Below are 16,199 nucleotides of genomic sequence, written 5' to 3' on the forward strand. Positions count from 1 at the left end.
TAGAATGAGTTCATAAAAAGGGAGACTGATCACTGGTAGAAGATTAGCCAAAGAAGGGATCTTTAACCCTCCTTACCGAGTCCAGTAACTCAGCACCAATGCTGGATTCACAAATCCCACGCCGTGTTACTCGATCCATGACCCGGGACCGTAAAAACTTGGTATCAGAGCAGGGTAACATGGGGGATAATATCAGCAATGAAGAAATCTAAATCAGGATACAAAAGATAGCAGATAGCCTTGAAATAACACAACCAGTGTTGGGGAAGGTTTGTGGTTTGGAAGAAGAGATGAGCAAAGTCATCAGCATGCTAACAGAGTTGAAGGCAGAGAGACATCAAAGTCCAGAGGTGAGAGAGGTTGCTCAACCATATCATAGAAGAGGGGAGCAGTGGCCTAGGCGCACTGTTGTCCAAGGACCCCAGCATGGAGGCACAGTTCCAAGGTATACCAAGTTAGAGTTTCCCTCTTTCAATGGTTCAGTTGATCCCTTAATTTTGTTGCATAGATGCGATTTTTTTTTCTTTTTAACCAAGGGACTACTGAATGGGATAAGGTGCAACTAGCGTCGTTCCATATGACAGATGAAGCCATGTTATGGGTTACTCAAGTAGAGAAAGAGAGACCAAGGATAACTTGGGGAGAATTTAAAAATCTATGCACAGTTAGATTTGGCCCTCCTGCCAACAACAACCCCCTGGGAGAGTTAGTCCTATTGCGACAAACTGATTCGGTGGAACAATATCAAAAACTGTTCCAGGAAAAGTTGGCTTGTGCTGGTGAGAGGGTATTGGTTGACCAACAGGTCTCCCTATTCACAACGTGTCTCAATGGGTATTTACGGCTAGAGGTAGAACTCTTTATGCCTACAGATTTAGCTCATGCAATGAATATGGCACGAGCAATAGAACAACGACAACAGTTGCAGCAGCGTAAGCCGGGTTGGTTGGGTGAGAGGAACACTTCTTCCATGTGGCAAGGGCGCCGCTATACTTCATCTCAGGGAGCATCTCCAACAGCCCCATCCAGACACACTCCGACTACGACTCGTGTAGCCGATCCCCGCCCTGGTAATCCTCTACCGAGCTTTATAAAAAAATTAACGAGTATGGAGATGGCAGAAAGGCGGTCCAAAAATTTATGTTATAACTGCGATGAGCAGTATCGGGTAGGACACCAATGTAAATGATTATTTTGGCACGAGGTGGAGGATTCAGAGGATCCAGAGGATATTATCGAGGAGGAACCACCGGAGATATCCTTGCGTGCTATTACTGGCCAGAAATTGCCTATTACAATGCAAGTCTGAGCTCATGTCATCGAATGAGAACTAGTGGACTAGTCGACTCGGGAAGTACACACAATTTTTTGAGTTTGATAGCCACACAACATCTCTAGCTCCAGATACACACTCATCCGACAACCACCATCTCAGTGGCCAATGGCGAGAAGGTCCTAGCAATGGGATTAGGAAGGCGGTAATTTTTTCCATTGGCTCTACTTCGTTTAATGCTGAATTTTTTGTTATTCCCTTGGCGGGATTTGATATGGTATTAGTCATTAAATGGTTACAAACTTTGGGGCCCATTCTTTGGCCAGGAGTTGGCTACTCTTAGAGGGGTGTCAGGTGGGCAGGGTCCATCGCATGCACACTTTGCAGACACAGGAACAGCCTGACAGTACTAGTGAGGGTTTGGTTGAAGAGTTCTCTGACCTCTTCAAGGAGCCTTCGTGTTTGTCTCCCTTGAGGTACTGTGACCACAGGATCTGTCTGAAACCAGGATCTAAGGTAGTGGTCGTTCGACCGTACCGTTACCCACACCTTTAGAAGGACGAGGTAGAGCGTCAGTGCCAGGAGATGTTGAAACAGGGTCTTATTCGTCCCAGTCGCTCCCCGTTCTCTTCATCCGTCTTACTTGTGAAGAAACATGATGGGACATGGAGGTTCTCCGTGGATTATCAGGAATTGAGTGCAGACAGTAAAAGACAAGTTTTCGATTCCAGTAGTGGATGAGCTCCTGGATGAGTTACATGGGTCGTGGTTATTCACTAAACTTGACCTCCGTTTGGGATACCATCAGGTCCGGATGCACCCCTCTGATATCGAGAAGACGACGTTCCGCACTCACCATGGCCACTTTGAGTTCATCGTCATGCCGTTCGGGTTATCCAATGCACCCTCCACTTTTCAAGCTTTGATGAACGAGGTATTTAGCCCCTATCTTCGAAAATTTGTTCTTGTATTTTTTGATGATATTTTGATATATAGCAAGTCAGTTGAGGAGCACTTGGCACACTTGATGATTGTTTTCGACTTGTTACGAGCAAATAAGTTCTATTTGAAATATTCCAAGTGTTCTTTTGCGGCTTTATATGTGGGGTATCTGAGACACATTATCTCACATGAGGGGGTTACGGTGGATCCCATGAAGATCCAAGCTATTCACGAGTGGCTGCAGCCGCAGTCGTGTTCTGCATTACGGGGTTTTTTGGGTCTTATGGGCTACTACCGCAAATTTATTGAGAACTATGGGCCAGTGGCACAACCATTGACCAGTCTACTCAAGAAAAATTCCTTTATTTGGAATGAGGAGGCCACCAAGTCGTTTGTGGCACTCAAATATGCCCTCGCATCCGCACCAGTATTACAACTTCCCTACTTTGACGAATTGTTCGTGGTAGAGTGCGACGCTTTGGGCGTGGGCATTGGGATAGTTTTACAACAGCTGGGCCATCCTATTGTGTATTTTAGCAGACGGTTGGCAGTCCGTCATCACAAGCTGGCAGCCTATGAGCGCGAATTGATTGGGTTGGCCAAGGCGGTCCAACATTGGAGGCCTTATCTCTGGGCCCGGGCTTTTCTTATACTCACGGATCACTACAGCCTTAAATTCCTACTTGAACAGGAATTGACGACATCGCCACAGCAGCACTGGATCAGTAAGTTGTTGGGGTTTGACTTCTCGGTAGAATATCATGCGGGGAGATTAAATAAGGTGGCAGATGCCTTGCCACGGTGTTTTGAGGATCAACAGTTGGTCTATTCAATCAGCCAGCTGAGATTTCTCATTCTGGACTTGGTGAGAGACGCACATGCCACTGACCCTGCACTGTAGGAACTGCATCAGAAGATTTTGGAAGGGACAATGAATTTGAAGTGGTCTATCCAGGATTCACTTATTTATTACAAGCAACGGCTTTTTCTTCCACCTGAGTCCGAGTTGATTCCAGCTATTCTCTCGGTCTACCATGACAGTACACACGAGGGGATACAGAAGACCTTGCACATAATTCGAGCTGATTTTTATTAGCAAGCCATGAAACCTCTATTGCGACTTATGTGGGCGACTGTCAGGTCTGCCAGCGCAACAAAGCCGAGTACTTGAGTCTAGCCGTTCTTCTCCAGCCTCTAGCCCTTCCTACGCAGGTTTGGGCCGACATTTCGATGGATTTTGTGGAAGGTCTACCCTGTCCTCCGGCAAATCCGCACTTTTCGTGGTGGTTGATAGTACGGACATTTTATACCGTTGGCTCATCCTTATGCAAAAACACGGGTTGCTCAAACTTTCCTGGAGCAGATAGTGCACTTACATGGCATTCCAGAATCCATTGTGAGTGACAGAGATGCAGTTTTCACGAGCACCTTTTGGAGGGAACATTTTTCGCATGAGCGGGACTAAATTGAAGTTCTCCTCCACCTATCATCCACAGACAGATGGGTAGACAGAGGTGGTGAACCACACCATCAAGATGTATATACGGTTCTTGGTGGGTGATCGTCCACGACAATGGGTTCAATGGCTTCCGTGGGCTGAATACTGTTACAACACTTCGTTCCACTCTGCCTTGCAATCCACTCCTTTCCGGGTTATATATGGCCGGGATCCACCTCGCCATCTCTCGTACAACCCAGGGTCCACCCGCATGGACGTGATTGATCAGACACTCATGGACCGGGATCTGCTGCTACAGAATATCACAGAATGGCTACGACCCACCCAAGCTCAGATGAAGGATGTCTACGACAAAGGCCACTGTGAGGTCTCTTTTGAGCTTGGGGAGTATGTGTGGCTACGGCTCCAGCCCTACCGTCAGCAGTCTCTTGGGGACCTCCACGTCATAAGCTCTCTCCCCGATTTTTCAAGTCGTTTCCTATTCTTCGACGCGTGGGACCAGTCGCTTATCAACTCAAATTATCTGACACGGGCAAAATTCATGATGTGTTTCATGTTTCTCTTTTGAAGCCACATTCTGGGGCGCAACCTACATCCTCTCCATTCCTACCATCGGTTGATCATGGCGAGGTTATTCTTAACCCAGCCGCGGTGTTACGCGTGCGACTAACCAATGACCATTGGGAGATTCTCGTCCAGTAAATAGACACTGACCCCAACGCTGCCACATGGGAATGTGTCGACATCTTCAAATAGGTCTACCCAGCTTCTGAGCTTGAGGACAAACTCTTTCTCCATAGGGAGGCAGATGTTGTGGACTCAATAGCACACCGAGTCACACAACGAAGGAGGCAACAACAACTCACTCAATAGGATTTATTTCTTATTACTTTGAGTAAGATTTGTTTCTTATATTGTTTTAAATAGGAGTTATTTCTAATTACTGTTATATGTAGGGGCATTATGGGGAATTATTGTAACCCTAACCTTAAAACTCCATGACATGATCTATTTAAGGGAAAAGAATGAATGAAATGGGTAAGCTTTGAGATTTTAGAATAACCTAGTGTAAACAGGCTAAGATCACCTCTTGATCCCGAGTTTAGGGTTTACTCCAAAAATCCAACCTATCCTTCACCCTCCATTGCCATCCATCTTCACCCAACTTCATCCACCATCATCCCTAGTTGGAAGAGGAGCTTCCTGCCCCTTTTTCGAGACCAAAGAGAGGCTCTTCTCTCCTCATTAGCGTCAACAACAAGTAGGGTTCAATTCCCTCTTGACGAGCAGCAAAAAGGAAGAGTTCTGGTTCTTCCACGTGAAGGATTAGAGCAACTCCTCTTGGTGGGCAACCATCACGGAAACAGAGCAAGAACAACCATCAAAGTGAGCCAAGGCTGCCCCCTACGTTAGGCCTTCAAGTCCTAGCACGAGTTGCATCAAATCAGGGTTGAAACCCTGATTTACGTGAGCAAGAACAGGTATTCTTCCATTATCTCTCCACCTGAATTAATTCCATTCTAGCTATAACTTTAGCACCAGAATGAGTTCATAAAAAGGGAGACTGATCACTGGTGGAAGATTAGACAAAGAAGGGATCTTTAACCCTTGTTACCGAGTCTAACAACTCAGTACCAGTGCTGGATTCACAAATTCCACGCCATGTTACTCGATCCATGACCCGGGACCGTAACAAGAAGAAGTTGAAGAGAAAAGAGGAGGCTAAGAGAGAAGGATGTGAAGCTAGATGTGTGAAAGGAGAGAATAGATTAGGGAAAAAGAGGAGCTAAAGTGAACAAGCCCTCCCCCTTTCATACTATTTATAATTGAGGGTTAAAACACCTAATACATGTGAGAGAAAAAGGACATAAGGAACTTTCATAATTACAAGCTTCTGCTGATCACTACTTAATTAAAAGATATGCCATCAATAGTTCTTCAACACTTCCCCCCAAGTTGGTGCAAAAACAACAAATATTCTTAACTTAGAACAAGTGTTGGAGAGAGAACCTATTGCCATAGCCTTTGTAAAAATTTCTGGTAGTTGAATCTTGGAAGGAATGTATTGCATAGATATGACACTGGGTTGTGATTTTCCCGAACAAAGTGACAGTCAATTTCATTGTGCTTTGTCCTTTCATGGCATACTAAGTTGGTTGCAATGTGAATAGCCGCTTGAACATCACAATGAAGCTTCATGGGCTTGGTTATTGGAAAACCAAACTCTGTCATCAAGAACTTAAGCCATAACAACTTACATACTGTATGTGTCATTGCCCTATATTCTACTTCAACACTTGATCTAGCCACAACACTTTGCTTTTTACTTCGCCAAGTAACCAAATTTTATCCTATAGATGGAAAATAACCAGAAGTCAATTTCTTATCATTAGAGAAGTCAGCCAAATTTGCATCTACAAAACCTTGGAAGTATGTTCACAACATTTATATAATAATCCTTGACTTGGATTTTTCTTCAAATATTGGAGAACTCTCTCCAAGACTATCCAATGAGATTGTCGAGGTTGATGCATAAATTGACTAATTACACTTATAGAATAAGATATATTTTATCTTGTGACTGTGAGATAGATCAGTTTTCCTACCAAACGTTGGAATTGGCAAACATCAACATTATTACCAAATTCAACACACAATTTAGCATTGGTTCCATTGATGAATCAGTTGACTTACACACAAGCATTCCAATTTCTTTTAATAGGTCAAGGACATACTTCTTTTGAGACAAGATTATGCCATAACTGGATTGATGGACTTCTATCCCATGAAATATTTAAGTAGTCCTAGATATTTGGTCTGAAACTCATTCAAATCCTTCTTAACTTGTTGGATTCTCTAATGTCTTTTCCTATGATAAGAATATAATCTACATACACAGCCATAAGAATCATGCCTTGTGTAGTGTTTTTTTTTTTTAAATTGAGTGATCACTTTCACATCTTGTGAATCCAACTTATATAACCACCTAGTAAAAATTTCCAACCAAGCACAAGGAGATTGTTTCAATTAATAAATTGCTTTATTTAAATGGCGCACTCTCCCCCGCTCAACCACATAACCTGGTGGTTAATTCATATGTTGAATTTAGGACTTCATGTTTGGAACCTCGAGCGGGATGAGAGAGAGAGAAGAGAGAGAAGTGAAGAAAAGAGAAAAAAGAGAGAGAGAGAGAGAGCTCGGGGGTAGAGAGGAGAGAAGAGAGTCTTTAGGCTAGGAGTGAGATACTTCCACGAATTGAGAAGAGGAGAGCTTGATTGAAACCCTTCAACCAAGACCCTTATTTATAATTTTTCTATTACATATTTAGGGAAAGTCCTAAATCAATTATGTTAGAATGTGGGGCCCACCATGGTGCTCGAGCTGGTGGGACCCATCTTGAGGACGTAGGTCATCAAGAAGAATCCTAGAGGAGTTGGACACCAAGAAGAATCCTCTCCCAAAGCAAGTACAAGTTAAAGAATCAAGAACCACAAGCTGAATTGATTTAGAAGACTTGAAGATCAAGTGGGACCCACAAAGATCTCACGAGCTGGCACTCTTATCAAGGTGAGTTGGAGGATCATGAGGGGCCCACAAGGATAAGGCCACGAGTTTCTTATCTTTTATAATCTCGTGGGTAATAAAGGACTCCTAGTTCTACTCCAATTAGTCTTCTAGGAGTTCTAGTTTGAATAGACTTACTTATATTGAAGAGTTAGAGTTGGAATGTAATTAGGATTGAATGACAAGTTGTATAAGGACTCTACCTCCTCCTCTACTGTAAATAGAGGAGTTGTAATTCGGAATTAATCAAGTCACACATTCAATCCCGAGTTGGTTCTCTCTCCCTCTCCTTACTTGACGTAGCTTACCCTTTTCTTTTTTATTTTTTCTCTTCACTACCGAGAGCTTTCTTCCCCTTTTCTCATTTTTCTTTCTTCTTTCTCTTGTTTGTGATCATGGAAAAGGGATCCTAAATTCAACATGGTATCAGAGTAACATATTTAGGATCCCTCGACAAAGGAATGCTCTAGATAAGTGATGATCAACTCCACTCAAAGAAGGCTCTTGTATGAAGGAAGAACACTAGCCAAGAGATAAGTGTTCAAAAATATTTTTTTGTGCTACTGGTTCTCCTTTTTAGATGATGATTCAAGGATGAATATGTGAATGCTTTCATCTTATTATGTTAGGAATATGCAAGTCCCTCTATCTAGAAGGAGCTATCAAAACAGTTTTATCGGTTTGGAAATTTTGTTTGCCGAGACCAGTCCATACTTAGATTATTGATTTTTTTTCTGTGGGATAAGATTTCCCTGATAATAGAAGATTGCTATTGCGCCTCTTATGAGTGGTTTTCTAGAAAAAAAATTATTTAGCAATGATGCTATATTTACATATACCGAGTTGATTGAAGAAGTTATACTTGGTGATATTATTTGATGTTTTTTGAATAAGAAGTCTATCATGGCTGATGAGAATATGAATATCAAAGGTGATACATTGAAAATCATCACCATACCCTTACGTGGGGTATCAAATTTTTTGAGTTGGTCCACCTCAGTTAGGAGGTTTCTCATAATAGAAGACCTACTTGGTCACCTCACTACCCGAGGACCACCTATTGATGAAGATGATATTTTTTATATGAAATGGCTGAAGAATGATACTTTGGTAATTGGTTGGATGATAAATAGCATGGAAGCACATGTCTCTAGTAATGTTATTCATCTTGACACTGCTAAACATATTTGGGAGACATGTACTAAACTATATTCAAGCCTTGATACACTGCATAGACCCTATAGTGCTGACAGAACAGAAGATATTAAATGCACTCATTGTAAATTTCGGGGCCACACTATAGACCAGTGCCGTTATAGGGCATGCACTTATTGTGGTAGATATGGCCACTATAAAGAAATATGCTACAAGGCTAATGACAAGTCAGAATCAACAAGGGCTAATCAAGCCCTCATTAGTGATGCACAAGCAGACCATCTCCCAACACCAGTTGGACATAAAATTATTACTGATGAAGAGTATGAATTATTGCAAAAAATAAAGACCATGCTAGGGTATTCTCCTAGCCCCTCTACCACTACTATTGCCACTACTGCTTCAGTATGCTATTTGCCTCCTCTTCATCCTGGATAATTGATTCAGGAGCCTTCGAGCATCTTACAGGTAATAAAACTATATTACATTCTTTATCTCTGAGTCTTTCACACAAGTTTGTTACCATAGCTGACGGTTCTCAAACCAAAGTCCAAGGAAAAGGTTCCACTTCTGCCACCCCATCACTTCCGCTCAATGATATTCTTTTTGTTCATTCCTTTCCTTTAAATTTGCTCTCTGTGAGTCAGCTTACAAAATATTTTAATTGTTCGGTTACCTTCTCACCTACTTCATGCGCTTTTCAGGATCTTATATCGAAGCAGGTGATTGGTGGAGGCCATGAACAAGGGGGGGCTCTACTACTTGGATGTGCCAAAGGTCAATATGGTGTCTACTACTGAGAATGAGACACGATTATGGCACAATCATTTGGGACATCCTTCCATACAATCTCTTCATCATATGTTTCCATCTCTTAAGATAAAGTCAGAATTCAGTTGTGAGGTATGTCAGTTAAGTAAACATCAAACGAGTACATACTCTCCTCGTCCAGAAGTCAAAAGTGACATTCCTTTTTCATTGATTCATACTGATGTTTGAGGGCCTTTGAATGTCTCTAATATTTCTCAAGCCAAATATTTTATCACTTTTATTGATGATTTTACTCACACAACTTGGTTGTTTATTTTTAAGGAGCGTTCTGAGATACAATCTATTTTTAAATTTTTTATGCGATGGTACTCACACAATTTGGTCAAAAGATAAAAATCCTCTGGTCTGATAATGCCAAAGAGTATATTTCAAAAGACCTTGACTCTTTTTGTCAAAAGAATGACATTATCCATCAGACATCATGTGCCTACACTTCTCAACAAAACGGTGTAGCCGAACGAAAAAATTGTCACATTCTTGAGGTAGTTCGAGGTCTATTATATGCCATGAAAGTTCCATATTTTTATTGGCCCCATATTGTCCTTACAACATGTTGTCTTATAAATCGTCTACCGTCTACTGTTCTTGGGAATAAATTCCCCTACTCTAAACTTTTACCACATGATGATCCGTCTGCATTACCATTGAAAGTCTTCGGTTGTCAATGTTTTGTTCATAATACTTTACCTAGACACAACAAACTTGACCCTAAATCTATAAAGTGTATCTTTTTGGGATACTCTTGGACACAAAAGGGTTATGTTTGTTATAGTCCCTCTTTGCAACATTTGTTTGTGTCCAGGGATGTAACATTCTTTGAAGACTCCTCATATTATTCTGATAGTGATCCACCTGGTATGTCATCAGTACCAAGTCCTCCTCGACCGGTTGTGCCTCATAATACAGAGATTGTTCAACCCCCAGAGACAGTGGCCGATACCACACCTGTCGAGTTGTCGAATCCACCAAAGGTATGTTCTTCATCACTAGTCATTTTTGGTCCTGAATTTGATACTCATCCTATTGCTATAAGAAAATAACCTCGTTCGTGCACTCAACCTTCTACTTCTCATCTTATCTCCAATTTTGTGTCTCATCATCACCTATCACGTCTATGTTGTCAGTTTCTTTCTTCTATTTCCTCCATATTTGTTCCACAGTCATATCAGGAGGCTCTACAACATCCAGGGTGGAAGGCAGCAATGGATGTAGAGATGAAGGCCCTTAATGATAATCACACATGGTCTTTGGTTCCACTACCTACAGATAAAAAACCCGTTGCTTGCAAGTGGGTTTATACAGTAAAACATAATCCGGATGAGACCATTGCATGACTGAAGGCTCGCAATGCTATGGTGTTGATTATGATGAGACATTCTCTCCAATGGAAAGAATGACCTCGGTACGTATATTATTATCCTTGGCAGCTAATTCTTCTTGGCCCATATATCAACTGGATGTTAAAAATGCATTTCTCAATGGTGATATCAAAGAAGAGATTTATATGCAACAATCACATGTGGTTGAGGGGGAGTCCGTATGTTGCCTTTCTATATGGGCTAAAGCAATCCCCATGGGCATGGTTTGAGAAATTTAGCCAAGCCATCATACGGGCAGATTTTTACAGATGCTCTGCAGACCACTCAGTGTTTATTGAGAACACAACAAGAGGTAAGGTGATTCTAGCTGTTTATGTTGATGATATTATTTTAACTGGGAGTGATTATGAGGGCATTCAAAAAATAAAAGAAATAATATGTGCTGAATTCAAGATGAAGGATCTTGGATTACTAAAATACTTTTTGGGGATTGAGGTCTTACAATCCAGACATAGGATTATTCTATCCCAAAGAAAATACGCACTTGATCTACTAGAAGAAACATATATGATGGGATGCAAACCGGTAGACACTCCTATGGATGCAAATACAAAATTATGTGGAGGCACTGGAGAAGATGTTGATATTGGTAAATATCAAAGGTTAGTGGGACGACTTATTTACCTATGTGTAATGAGGCCAGACATTTCATATGCAGTAAGTGTGGTGTTGGAAGATGGGCTCAAGCCCACGAGCTCAAGACAAGAATCCCACATGTCAAAGGAGTGGCATATGTGTAAAATATGGTACTTTCTATAAAGATGGCATAGAAGTGTAAATATGTGTTCCTTTTATATCTTTTGTTTTATCAAGTTGTAGCCCTAAGGATATTGTAAAACTATAAAAATAAAGGCATTGGCTAAGAGGTAGGGCATTGAAGCACTCTCCTCTCTTTCCACAAATTTGTCTAGCCCTCATTTTTCTTTTTGACGCAACCCTCTTCTCCCTTAATCCAAAATCTCTTCTTCCACGTTCTTCTTCTTCTCTTCTCCTTCTCTCTTCTTCTTCGTCTTCTTTCTTGTTGATCTAAAGTTCCTTTCATGAGATCCTAAATTCTACATGGTATTGGAGCAAGGAGTTTAGGATCTCTTCATGGAGTTATTATGAAATCTGTTCAAGAAGTTGTAAAAGGAGTTCAGTCATAAAGAGATAAGTTCATCATCTTCTTATTTACATTTTTTTTTTGTTTCCTTTTCTTATTTACATACTCATTTTTAATGTTTTTCTTTACTTCTTGAATTTTGAGTCACATCAAGTCAAGATAAATCTTTATATGTTGTAAAGATTTATTTCTATGACTAAATTGATGTTATAATCTTGACTCCTTGTAAATCAATTACAAGAGTGATCAAGATCATTTGCTGTTTGCATCTTATTAAGATTGATGGGTGAAATTCAATTACCTTTATGTAATTTGGATCCATCTCATTTGAGGTAAAATTCCAGCACATGTTGCTGTATCTTCTCCTACTTTAGGTTGCTCATGGGTTTGTATTGTGTTGTTGGATGCCCATTATATGTTTGATGAAATGCCAACAGTCATTTACCCTTTGTAGTTCCATTTTTTTTAACTTCAACAATTGAATTTTTTCTTACGTTGAAGTCTCCCATGAGCTGAAGATAAATCTCTTCCAAGTGTCTTGGTTTGTTGTTAAATCTTCTCTAAATTTTTGTCTATTGCTCGTTTGTGTTGGAGTTTGGATTAAGGCCTAATCGGTTGCATCTACTTTTTTCTCTTTGTTCTTATGAATACAAGAGAAGTTGAGTGATGGTTGGATGTTATTATCACTTTCTAAAGGTACAAATTTGTTGATAATTTGGTGCTTGCCCTTTTGAAAGAAATTGGTTCTTGTTCTCTTTTATTGGTGATTGATTTGGTCTACGGGTTCTTCAAATTACATAGAGTAATTGTTCTTTGAAGAAGGCCCTTTCCCTTAACCTTCATATTTTACTTGCCTCATCATGGAAATTGGATACAATAGTAATAAGAGTGATATACTCCGTATTACTACAATTCCACTTAGAGGTTTCTCCAATTACATGAGCTAGTCACAATCAGTTCGGAGGGTTCTTATTACTCGTGACCTCTTGAGCCACGTTGTTAACTTTCCTCCTCCGATTGATGATGAAGATGCGTCCTACCACAAGTGGGTTAAGGATGATAACATGGTGATAAGTTGGCTCATTAATAGCATGGAAGAGCAGGTGGCCAACAATGTGGTCCACTTGGAAACCGCCACGAATATATGAGACACTTGTACCAAGCTTTACTCAAGCACTGCTTCATTACAAAAAATATATGATGTCTTAAAAAACATGTTGCATACGAAACATGGAGATAATATTCATGAATTTTTGGCACGGTTTCGCGGTCTTTTTCAAGAATGGAAACTAACTCAGCCATATTCCATTGATATTGCCGTTCAAGAACGACAAAGAGAAGCTTTGGCAACAACCATTTGCTTATCGAATATTAAACCATACCTTGAGGTGGCCAAAACTCAACTTCTAAGTTCTTTTGCTCTTCCATCCTTTGATGATATTAGTGCTACATTACTTAGGATACCGGATCCATCCCCTCCTTCTCCTATTGATGCTCCATTGGTGATGTTTTCTGGCAATCGGGGAACATCTTCCTCATCCCGAGGACGGGGCAAAAATATGAGAGGAGGTCGAACTATGAGAGGGGCTGAAAATAGAGGTGGTAGAATGGGTCAGAATTCTTTTCGTACTGAGCCTCAACTTTGCACTTATTGTGGCCGTCAAAACCACCTTGTGGCATCATGCTGAAAACTTCATGGCAAGCTTGATTGGGCCACAGCTAACCCAGTCTCAGTTAACGTTGAGAAAAATGAAGATAAGGCTGAATCATCATCCGGAAATGTGACTCTTACGGCTAAGGACTATGCTGCATTTCAGAAAATGAAGTCCTTCATGGAATCATCTATTCCCTAATCATCTACTACTGCCACAACTATTGCCTCAGGTATGCTTTCTTCCGCTTCTTCCTCTTCCTCTTGGATCATCGACTCTGGGGCCTCCGAATATCTATCAGGTAACAAACACTTGTTGCAGTCCTTATCTCCTTGTTATCCTCATAAATTCGTTACTATTGCTGATGGTACCCAAACCAAGGTCCTTGGCAAAGGTTCCTCCTCTCTTACTTCATCTATTCCCCTTCAAGATGTTTTGTTTGTTCCTCAATTTCCTTTAAATTTGCTCTCGGTTAGCCAATTGACCAAACAATTAAATTACTCTATCACCTTCTCACCGTCTTCTTGTGTCTTTCAGGATCTCACTACGAAGCGGGTGATTGGTGGCGGCGATGAAAAGGGGGGTTTGTACTACTTCACTCTTCTACCATTAGCTGCATTATCGTCCACTACATCTGAGGCCCAACTTTGGCACAACCGACTTGGTCATCCATCTACCCCTTCACTTCGTTCTTTGGTTCCATCTTTAAAAGGACTTTCTAATATCAATTGTGAGGTTTGTCAATTAAGTAAACATGTCAGGAGTACATATTCTCCTCGTCTTACAACTACAAGTACTGCTCCGTTTGAGTTAATACATTCTGATGTATGGGGCCCTTTATGTGTCTCAAATATTTTCCAAGTTAAATATTTTGTCATTTTTGTTGATGATTTTACTCGAGTGACTTTGTTATTTCTATTTAAAGAGTGTTCCGAAATTCTTCCTTTGTTTAAAAATTTTCATGCTATGGTCTTGACACAATTTGGGAAGAAAATTCAAACCCTTAGATCTGATAATGCTAAGGAATACATGTCTCATGACTTCAAATCATTTTGTGAGTAATGGGCCTATTCATCAAACGTCATGTGCCTATACTCCTCAAAAAAATGGTGTTGCTGAAAGGAAGAATCGTCATCTTCTTGAAGTTGCTCGGGGCCTCCTCTACTCCATGAAGGTACCCTATTTCTATTGGCCTCATGCTATACTTACAACATGCTTTCTCATTAATAGGTTACCTTCATCAGTCCTTAATCATAAAACTCCTTACTCTGTGTTATTTAATGGTGAAGATCCTTTTTCTCTTCCTTTGAAAGTGTTTGGATGCACGTGTTTTGTTCATGTTACATCTCCACATAAAAATAAACTTGATCCTCGGTCTATGAAGTGCATTTTTTTGGGATACTCTCGCACCCAGAAAGGTTATGTCTGTTATAATCCTACCCTTCGGAGGATGTTTATCTCTAGGGATGTGACTTTCTTTGAGGACACTCCCTTCTACTCCTCCCATGATGCTCCTCTAGGATGGACTTGTCCTTCTACTACTCCTTGTCCGCTTGTGCCGTTCAATCTTGAAGTGGATCCATCCCCTGATGCACCAGCCGTACCTTCACCTGTGGAGTTGTCAAATCCACCTGAGGTAAGTCCTTCTCCTTCTATGTATGGGCCTGAATTTGATACTCGACCTATTACTTTAAGAAAAGAACGTCGCTCCTGTACCACTTCGCATCCTATCTCAAATTTTATGTCTCACCATCGCTTGTCTTCCGAGTGTTTTCAGTTTCTTGTGTCCCTTTCTTCTACTTTTGTTCCATAGTCGTATCTGGAGGCCCTGAGACATTCAGGATGGAAGGCGGCTATGGATGAAGAATTGCACGCCTTATATGAAAACCAAACCTGGAACTTAACATCACTCCCGAAAGGTAAAAGACCGGTTGGTTGTTGATGGGTTTTTTCGGTGAAACATAATCCGAATGGATCGGTTGCTCGTCTTAAAGCTCGACTGGTTGCTAAGGGCTATACACAGTGCTATGGGATAGATTATGAGGAGACCTTCTCTACTGTTGCAAAATTGAATTCGGTACGCATCATCTTATCTATTGCTGCTAACTCCTGATGGCCCGTCTATCAGTTGGATGTTAAAAATTCTTTTTTAAATGGTGATATCAGTGAGGAAATTTATATGGTTCAACCAACTGGTTATGTGGTTGAGGGGGAGTCAATATGCCGGTTAAAAAAGTCTTTATATGGGCTTAAGCAGTCCCCTCGGGCTTGGTTTGATAAATTTAGTCAAACACTCCTACGGTTTGGTTTTCATCGGTGCTCAGTTGATCATTCCGTATATTATAAAGATACGGTCAAAGGGAAAATATTATTGGCCGTATACGTGGATGATATTATCTTAACCGGTGATGATGCTTTGAGCATACAAGAGGTGAAACAGATGATATGTCAGGAATTCAAGACTAAAGACCTTGGTATGCTTAAATATTTTTTGGGTATAGAAGTTCTTCAATCCAAACATGGGATAATATTGTCTCAAAGGAAATATGTTTTGGATCTCCTTGAAGAAACAGGAATGAAAGGTTGTAGACCAGTTGACACACCTATGGATATAAATGTAAAATTATGTGCCACAAATGAAGAAGATATTGATATTGGCAAATATCAAAGACTCGTGGGAAAACTGATTTATCTCATGGTAACTAGGCCAGACATACCATATGTTGTAAGTGTGGTGAGTTAATTCATGCACAAACCACAAATTACCCATTGGCAGGCTTTAGAGAGAATATTACGTTATCTAAAAGGAGCTCCGGGAAGAGGATTGCTGTATAAAAAACAT

This window comes from Aristolochia californica, unplaced genomic scaffold (assembly GCF_029961685.1).
Source record: "Aristolochia californica isolate CCGP_79_NKW_82.1479 unplaced genomic scaffold, dmAriCali1.0.hap1 SCAF_1, whole genome shotgun sequence".
NCBI lineage: Eukaryota > Viridiplantae > Streptophyta > Magnoliopsida > Piperales > Aristolochiaceae > Aristolochia > Aristolochia californica.